Below are 10071 nucleotides of genomic sequence, written 5' to 3'. Positions count from 1 at the left end.
TGAAGTCATAAAATTTTCCTATATGTGGATGTACCTGGAATCTATTACACTGAGTGAAATAAGTCAGAGGAAGAGAGATAAACACAGAATAGTCTCACTCATCTATGGGTTTTAAAAAAGATAAAAGACATTTTTACAATAATTCCCAGAGACAGAGAGGATGGCTGGAAGGTCCAGCTCACGACATGAAACTCACCATAAAGTATGATAAGTGCAGTTATAGAAATAACTACATTGAGAACTATCATAACAATGTGAATAAATGAGGGAAGTAGAAAGCCTGTCTAGAATACAGGTGGGGATGGGGTAAGATGGAGGGAGATTTGGGACATTGGTGATAGAAATGTTGCACTGGTGAAAGGGGGTGTTCTTTACATGACTGAACCCCAGCTACAGTTATATTTGTAATCAAGGTGTTTAAATAAATATATTAACTCAAAAATAAATAAATAAATTTATAATTTGAGCCAAATCTAAATGTGTTTGAATTTTGGGGAAGGAATTCTTGGTGATATTTACAGGTTATTCCTGGCTCAATACTCAGGTATAACTCCTTTTAATTCATTCCCAGCATCCCATATAGTACTTCAAGTTGCTAGGAGTGAATCATAAGGTTGAGTAAGCTCTGAGCATGGCCAGAATTGTGGTCCCCAAAATCAAAAGTATATCATACTTTTAAATAAAAATTTATTTAATTTACATGACTGAAACCTAACTACAATCATATTTGTAATCAAGGTGTTTAAATAAAATTTAAAAATGAACTGTATAAAATAAATTCTGAGTTTCACTTTCTCTTAAAATTAAATTAATTTAACTTTACTAAGTGTTAATTTAATTAAATTTTAATATTTAATTTAATCTAAATAATTTAATTAAATATTACTTTTTAATATTTAACCAAGCATTGGGGACAGGGTCAATAGTGCAGCAGGGAAGACAATGGTCTAGTCCATGGATGATCTGGGTTGGATTCCTGGCACCTCATATGATCTCTCAAGCCTTCTTGGAGTGATTTATGAGTAAAGAGCTAAGACAAAGCCTCAAGCACTGCCAGGTGTGGCCCACAACCTCAAAATACATACATCTGTATGTATACATACATACTTCAAAAAAAAACATTTTTGGTTCTCATGTATATTCTCTATTTAGCATTTGCTGTTATCTATGCAAACATGTTATCAGTTCTACTGTCATCATTCCTACTGTGCTTATTTCACCACTGTAGATTCCTCTGAAACCTCAAAAGAAATTCCTGGTTCAACCAGAGAAACCCATTGTTCTAATGATTGAGCCCCGAGAATGATTTCTGAATGGAGCCTGATTCTACATGTTGTTCATCAAAGAACCTGCGTCCCAGAAATTCAGAGAACTTAATTTGTTTTGTGAATAAATTTCAGAAATAAAGCTTGATTTACTGACTTTCCTTGATGTGTTTACAGCATTGGTATGCTGAGAGTTTTATATGTTGCTAGATGTACAGGAGTCATGTCCATGAAAATGTCTCAACAATTTTATCAACCAACTTTAATGAACATTAGAACAATTGTGGTGTGTATAAAAGGACTAGAATTAAACCTAAGGTTCTGAATGGAATTTTTTCAATTCCAATTTAATTTTGGCTAGTGGGGGCAAAGTTATCTTTTTAGTCTGAAAAAAGGCAAGTTCAACACAAAATAGAAATTTAAAATGTAACATAGGACATAACCAAGAGAAAAGGTGATAGAAATAGAAGAGATCAGATGTTGCCAAAGGTAAGTCTCTCTTCTCTCTCTCTTCTGGGGAGTGACTCAAAAACAGTAAGTTGACATTATATGCTGTCCCACATATATACAGCAAACAAGGTTGTTTCTTGAAGAGATGGGAAACTAGAAATTAATGGTCAAATTGTTTCCCCTTCCTGACTCCCTCACCAACCAGGGAAAGAATTCAATCAATGCTCACAGGTTAATAAAGGGTTTTCCACTGACAGTGGGATAGACATGGGCAGAAGAAATAGAATAGGAGAGAGCTTGGACAGTGACAATAGAGATAATATTGTCACGATGAGATTGGATTTGAAGAACTTGAAATACCACGCTACTTTCTGAATATAAGAAAGAATAACTTCAGCCTACGATTATAGGGATATTGTTATCTGCTTTGAGTTGTTACTTTTCTCATTTTGGCTGCCTTTGAGAATGTGTACCAGAGGAACATAAGGCTTACCAGAGTGGAAAGAGAGGAGACGTTCATAAACAAGTATTTATTGAGTGCATTATCATGTGCCAGGCACTGTTCTAACTTCGCTAAAAAATAAAAACAAAAATAAAAGAATGAAAGCAGTAGAAGCAACATGTGAGTGACAGGAACAGAGTAGTTGAAACAGCTGAGGGAACTGAGAGGCCTGGAATGACAAAGCTCTGCCATTATACCTCCTCTTCAGCCTCCTCACTGAAATCCTCCTGCCTCTTCCTGGAGGAACCAGGGATTTCTGGTACTCAGAGACGAGGTAGTTCATGTTGCTTTCAGCCTCAGTGAACTCCATCTCATCCATGCCCTCACCTGTGTACCAGTGGAGGAATGCCTTCCAGTGGAACATGGCAGTGAACTACTCTGAGATGTACTAGATTAGCTCCTGGATGGCTGTGCTATTGCCAATAAAGGTGACTGCCATCTTGAGGTCACAGGGAGGGATGTCACAGACAGCAGTCTTGACATTGGTAGGAATCAATTCCATGAAATAGCTCTTATTCTTGCTCTGGACATTCAGCATCTGCTCAACGACTTCGTTCATGTACATTGTCTATGGAACACAGCAGCCACCATGAGGTACCAGCCATGGCACAGGTCCCAGGAAGCCATCATGTTCTTGGCATCAAAGACCTGCTGTGTGAGTTCAAAAACAGTGAGAACCTGATCCTGCTGGCTACCATGTCTTGTTAGAGAGGCAAAGCCAGGCATGAAGAAAGAAGTGGAGAAGTGGGAAGGGCACCATGTTGACTGCCAGCTTGGGGAAATCAACATTAAGATGGCCAGGGAAGAGAAGGCATGTAGTGGCACCACTCCTGATAGCCAAAACGAGATGGTTCAGGTTCCTGTATCAGGGGTCTCAAACTCAATTTACCTGGGGGCTGCAGGAGGCAAAGTCGGGGTGATCCTTGAGTGCAAAGTCAGTAGTAAGCCTTGAACATTGGGGTGTGTGACCCAAACAACTAAAACAAAACAAAACAAGATTTCTCTAGGGCAGGGCCACAAAATGTTGTACAGAGGGCCACAAATGGCTCACAGGCCTCGAGTTTGAATGTTGTCAGCTTCAGGGTGCAGAAACAGATGTCACAAAGTGCCTTTTTGTCAACGCAGTTGGTCTGTTCTGTGTTCTCTACTAACTGATGAACAGAGAGAGTGGCATTATACAGCGAGACTACTGTGTTGAACACTTTGGGTGAGGGCACCACACTGAAGGTATTCATGATTTGATCAGGATATTCTTCACAGATCTTGCTCATGAGCCCATTTCAGAGCCTATGCCTCCACCCAGTCAGTGAGTAAACTAGAAGCCCTACAGAAAGTCATAGCTTTCAGCCTCCTGCAAAGCATCTAGCACTGAGTCAACAAATGCAGCCACCTCATAATGTGGCTTTGGTCCAAATGATGTCTGTCCCAGATTGAACAAAAACAAAGTTGCATGGTCTGAAAATCTGACCAATAGGACCTGAGCTAACAGAGTCCATTGTCCCAGATTTTAGATTCACTAAGATTGCACTAGAAACGTCATCTGCCTCCTGTGGCTTCATTGTAGTATGAGGAGATACAGTCCAGCTGCAGGTTGCTGTCACCATGGTAGGTGCTAGTGGGATTGGTGCCGTGCTCACCACTGATCACTTCCCAGAATTTGGCATCAATCTGGTTGCCACATTGACTGGCCTGGATTACGTGATTTCCCTCATGGTTGGGATAGATTTTATGTGCTTACCTAAAGGTGGATATGGGCAAGAAACTATGTAATTTTTTCCTGTTGCTAGTCTTATCTGAAAAGCCCCTGTGGCTGGAGCAGTGAGGTCTGAATATGGTAACAGAACTGTTAATAAAATTATTTTATTTTATTTTTTGTTATTGTTAATGGGATTGTTTTAAATATTTTTATTTAAGCACCATGATTACAAACATGTTTGTAGTTGGATTTCAGTTATAAAAAAGAAGACCCCCCCATCACCAGTGTAACCTTCCCACTACCAATGCCTCCCCCATCTCTCTTCTCCCCACCCCTTGAGACAGGCAATATATTTTTCTCACTCACTACCATTGTCATGATAGTTGTTAGTGTAGTTATTTCTCTAACTGCACTCACCACTCTTTGTTAGCTTCATATCCGGAGACATCCTTCCAGCCCTCATTATTATAGTCTCTGGTTATTATTACAATAATGTCTTGTAAGGTAAGCCTTCTCCCAACGCCATTTTATCTAAACTTTCTTTTGAGATGTTAATCCCACCTGGATGATCAAAACCACCCACACCTGGTATGAGGTGGGCTGCTTTAGATAAAGAATAAAAAATGTCTGGCTGGTGGAATGCAAAATGAGAAGCAGCAGAAGGAGGAGAGGGGCAGCAAAATGCTTAGCAGAGAAAACACATGTCAGGAAAAGGAAATGGCAAATAGACCATGGAATAAAAGCAAACTAACTCTGATGAACTTTGGCTGTTTGTGAATTATTTCTTTGCCATTACCCTGTTTTATCAGAAATGTTAGCCTGAGGGGTTAGAAACATGGTACCTGGGGTTGCCTCATACAACATGTGGGTCTTTGTATTTTATATTTTTAATCTACAATGTTTTTCTTAAGTCCCAAAGATGTGAGACTATTCTGTGTCTATCTCTCTCCCTCTGACTTATTTTACTCAGCATAATAGTTTCCATGTTCATCCATGTATAGGAAAATAACATGACTTCATTTTTCCTGATGGCTGCATAATATTCCATTGTGCATATTTGTCATGGTTTCTTTAGCCACTCATCTGTTGTCAGGCATCTGGATTGTTTCCATATTCTGGCTATTGTAAATAACGTTGCAATGAATATAGGTGTACAGAAGGCATTTTTGTATTGTGTTTTTATGTTCCTAGGATATATCCCTAGAAGTAGTATAGCTGGATCATATGGGAGCTCAATTTCCAGTTTTCTGAGGAATCTCCATATTTTTTCCATAAAGGCTGGACTAGATGGCATTCCCATCAGCAGTGAATGAGAGTTCCTTTCTCTCTACATCCCTGCCAGCGCTGATTGTTCTTGTTCTTTGTGATGTGTGGCAGCTCTGTGGCATGAGACAGAACCATATTGTTGTTCTGATTTGCATCTTCCTGATGATTACTAATGTGGAGCATTTTTCTGTGCCTTTTGGCCATTTGTGTTTCTTCTTTGGGGAAGTGTCTGTTCATTTCTTCTCCCCATTTTTCGATGGTAGTAGGTGTATTTTTCTTGTTTAGTTCTGTCAGTACCTTATATATCTTAAAGATTAGCCCCTTATCTGATGAGTATTAGGTGAATAGTTTCTCCCTCTGAATGAAATTTTTAGAATATTTTTTGCTTCTGGATGAGGGAGTTTGCCTTGCAAATCTGAAGGAAGTTTGCCTTGCACACAGCTGACCCAGGACAGGTTCTGGTTTGATACCTGGTATCCCATCCCATACGTTTCATTAAACTTGCTAGGAGCAATTTCTGAGCACATAGCCAGAAGTAACTACTGAGTGCTGCCAGCTGTGACCCCAAGCATTTTTATATGTGTGTGTGTCTTGGGGCCAAACCCAGTGATGTTCATATAGCTTACTCCTGGCATTGCAGTTGGAATCACTCATGGCTTCTGGTAGGACTTGAGGTGCCATATTGGAGTGTTGGGGATTCAGTCCAGATGGTCTATGTTCAAGATAAGAACCATACATCATGTACTATCACTTTGGCCTCAAGATTGGAATTTAATTTACCACTATTGTTTTCTCCCTTCCTTATACACATATAGATGATATATGGTATATGAGGTACAAAAATTGGAGGGAAAGGTATGGTAAAGGGGGGAGGGAGTTGAGAAAAGATGAGGAATGGGGGGCTTCTTAAATAGGATGTCCAGGAAAGTAAAAATAAATTCTCTTTTTTACATAGCATTAAAGAGAGGGATGGGTGAACACTCTGTATTGTACATAAGACATAGAAGATGGTACAGTAAATGGCTTTGTGCAGAAAAATGTCTAAATGGGTTATCTTTTCTGCACAAAGAGGGTCCATTCTCAACAGTTAATCTCTTTAAACCTCACCTAATCTGTTTTCCTCCTATCCTTATATTGCTTATTCATGTGATATAGGCTGCTTTGAAGTTTTCTGAATAGAGAAATATAGGGATAAAGTTTAGAAAATATAATTCTAGGGGCCAGAGCGGTGGCACAGTGGTACAGCATTTGCCTTGCACATGGCTGACTTAGGACAGACGGCGGTTTGATTCCTGATATCCCATATGGTCCCTCAAGCTAGAAGTGATTTCTGAGTGCATAGACAGGTAACCCCTGAGCATCACCAGGTGTGGCCCAGAAACCAAAAAAGAAAATATAGTTCTAGCTACTCTGAAGTATGTGAACAAAAATATGTATTATTTAAGAGGTAAATAGAGGGGCTGGACTGGGAGTACAATAGGGATGGTGTTTACCTTTCATATAGCCCATCTAGGTTCAATTCCTAGCCCTTTATATGTTCCTCCAAGTACTGACAGAAGTGTTTTTTGAGTACAGAGCCAAGAATAACTTCTGAGCTTAATCAAGTGTGGCCTCAAAACCAAAGCAATCAAAAAGAGGTTAATGGAGTCATTTAGGTGAGAGATGGTAGTGGAAGTCATGGGGCATGGTCTTATTTGAGCATATTTTGAAGGCAAAACCAATGATGTATAAATAATAAGTTTTTGATATTATCAAGAAATTTTTTGTTTGGGGGTCACAACCAATGGTGCTCAGGGCTAACTCCTGGCTCTGCTCTCAGAAATTGCTCCTTGCAGGCTCGGGGGACTATATGGGATGCTGGGGATAGAACCCGGGTTTGTCCCGGGTTGGCATATGCAAAGCAAACGCTCTATCACTGTGACATCACTCCGGCCTCATTATCAAGAGTTTTTACCGGGGCCGGAGAGATAGCATGGAGGTAGAGCATTTGCCTTGCATTCAGAGGGAGGGTGGTTCAAATCCCAGCATCCCATATGACCGCCCAAGCCTGCTAGGAGTGCTTTCTGAGCATAGAGCCAGGAGTAACCCCTGAGCACTGCTGGGTGTGATCCAACCCCCCCCCCCCAAAAAAAAAACTTTTTTTTTCTTTTTTTTACCAAATATCTGATCTGATTTTAGTACCAGTTACTGGAATAGAAAAAACTAAAGTGGACAAATATGTTTTTAAATGAGCTTAGTTCAGAACATCTTAAGTCTTATTAGAGACAGAGACACAACACGGTTCCCACAACTCAAGTATTAGATTCAGTGCAGTGTCTGTCATACAATGTGTCTTCTGGGAAACAAATATCAAAGAACATTAGAGTTAAGAAACTACACCTGAACATTGGCATAGTAGCTTGGCTTGGGCCTCAGAAGAATGAGCATTGCCTATACACCACTGAACCATGAATACCATCTATGGAAACAAACACGATTTTCTATAACATTACCAGAAAGTAAACCTCTACCAGGGAAGACCCTACCACTGCTCTGGCATTGGCTTACTCCAAAGAATGCTTTCTTAACACCCAGACGACTTATCAACAGCAACAACCTGCTTTCAGGGCAGGTGTCTCCTCATCTAATGCTGAAGTGAAACCAGAGGATGCTCCACATCAACCTGACTCGATGAAGGCAATGCGCAAAAGTCGGAAAACTTCAGGGGTGAGAATTCCTTGTAATTAGGTCAAGGCTTTTTTTTTTTCCCGTTTTCTCCATATTTTGCTGGGCTTATGCAAACAACGGCAATTGCCACTCTCACAGCATTACTACTGTATTTTTAACACTTATCCTTTAAGAAAGAAAGAAATAAAAACAGCTTCCTAAACTTTAAAAGTATATATAACTTTAGTAAAATGCCTGTCTCAAATTCAGGCAGGGGATGGGAAGGAGGGAGGGGAGATTAGTGGTGGAAATGTTGCACTGGTGAAGGGGGGTGTTCTGTTTATGACTGAAATCCAACTACAATTATGTTTGTAATCATGGTGCTTAAATAAAGAATTTATATTTAAAATATTTATTAAAAAAAACTACACCTGTAAAGGAAGCCTTTCTAAAAAATGATCACATTTTCTGACCCACAGGACACTGTGGAATTTCTAATGAAAACTCTCAGGGTCTTACCTCCTTGAGCTTTCCAGTGGTGAATATTGTAATAATAAGGATCAAAAATCTTTTCCAGTGCTCTTCCTCAGACAGAAAGGCGTTGTCTTTATAAATCCTACTTGACCTAGGAGCTAGAGACCAAAAAAAAATCATTTGCCTCTATGTAAATTATGATGGTCTTAATGGGTGTAGAACATTTGTCAGCTGGTCATCAATCATTTAATGTTTAGTGACTGTGTACCTAGTATCAGGCCCTATACTTGAGGATCACCAAATAATGATCCCAAAGGCCAGCTTCTCATGATAATAGGGAGACCGTCATTAGCTGATGTGGTTTCCAATCTCCTTCAGGTAGTTGTTACTGACTAAGGGACATATCTCTAAATGAACAGACAGGTGAGAGAGATAAGGCATACGTTGTAAAGAGGATAGGTAAAAAAATACTTCAGATATACTCAGAAACGTTGGTAAATGGACACTTTAGAACATTCTTGAGTTCTTACACATATATATTTATATATTATTAGAAACTTATAAAAAGATATCTCAAAATTATGAATTTTCTAAAGAATGGGGGCAAAATAAATAGTACAGTGGGTTATATAGTATAGTAGCTAGTATATAGTATTTTGCCTTGCATAGGTCAGACTTGGGTTCACTGCTCAGCATTGCATATGGTCACCAAGTTTTGCCAAAAGTAATTCCTGAGGGAGGATCAAGGAAAACACTGTGCTTTATGTGTAGCCCTAAAACCAAAAGAAAAATTAAATTATTTGATACTCAAAGAATAACAAAACTGTTTTCTATTTGATGAAATGATACCTCTACATGGAAATTATTTCTCTCGCACTCCCCCCCCCCCAGAAATAGAGCATCAGAGAAAGACCCTTCAGTTTTCAGCTTGAATTAGGACTAGCAAATAGCCAGACTGATGATTTCTTCACTTCCCTAAAATACATTTGTTTTCAAATGGATGCTTCGAACAACGGTAAGAAAAAAACATACTACACTACTCCTAGGGATATACCTTAAGAGTACAAGAATACAACACAAAAACCCTATATTTATTGCAGCACTATTCACAATAGCCAGGCTCTGGAAACAACCAAGATGCCCTTCAACAGATGAATTGCTAAAGAAACTGTGGTACATATACACAACGGAATATTATGCAGTCAACAGGAGAGATGAAGTCATGAAATTTTCCTATACATGGATGTACATGTAATCTATCATGCTGAGTGAAATAAGTCAGAGGGAGAGAGATAGACACAGAATAGTCTCACTCATCTATGGGTTTTAAGAAAAATAAAAGTTATGTTTACAATAATCCTCAGAGACAAAGAGAGGAGGGCTGGAACTTCCAGCTCACTTCATGAGGCTCACCACAAAGAGTGGTGAGTGCAGTTATAGAAATAACTATACTTAGAACTACCATAACCATGTGAATGAATGAGGGAACTGGAAAGCCTGTCTAGAGTACAGGTGGGGATGGGGTGGGATGGAGCAAGATTTGGGACATTAGTGGTGGGACTGTTGCACTGGTGAAGAGGAGTGTTCTTTACATGACTGAAACCTAATCACAATTATATTTGTAATCAAGATGTTTAAATAAAGATATTATATAAAAATTAAAAATGCTAATGAGGGGGCCGGAGCTGTAGCACAGCAATAGGGCACTTGCCTTACACATGGCTGACCCAGGATGAACCTCCGTTCAATTCCTGGCATCCCATATGGTCCTC

At 39.4% G+C, this 10071-nt stretch overlaps 1 pseudogene; it reads right to left on the bottom strand.

Annotated features, from left to right (window-relative positions):
• Nucleotides 1-2408: 2408 nt before the first annotated feature.
• LOC126030480 (tubulin beta chain-like) lies at nucleotides 2409-3754 on the bottom strand (annotated as a pseudogene).
• Nucleotides 3755-10071: the final 6317 nt, after the last annotated feature.

This window comes from Suncus etruscus, chromosome 15 (assembly GCF_024139225.1).
Source record: "Suncus etruscus isolate mSunEtr1 chromosome 15, mSunEtr1.pri.cur, whole genome shotgun sequence".
Lineage (NCBI taxonomy): Eukaryota > Metazoa > Chordata > Mammalia > Eulipotyphla > Soricidae > Suncus > Suncus etruscus.
Note: the sequence above shows the minus strand (reverse complement) of the source record. Positions and strands in the feature narration are given on the sequence as shown.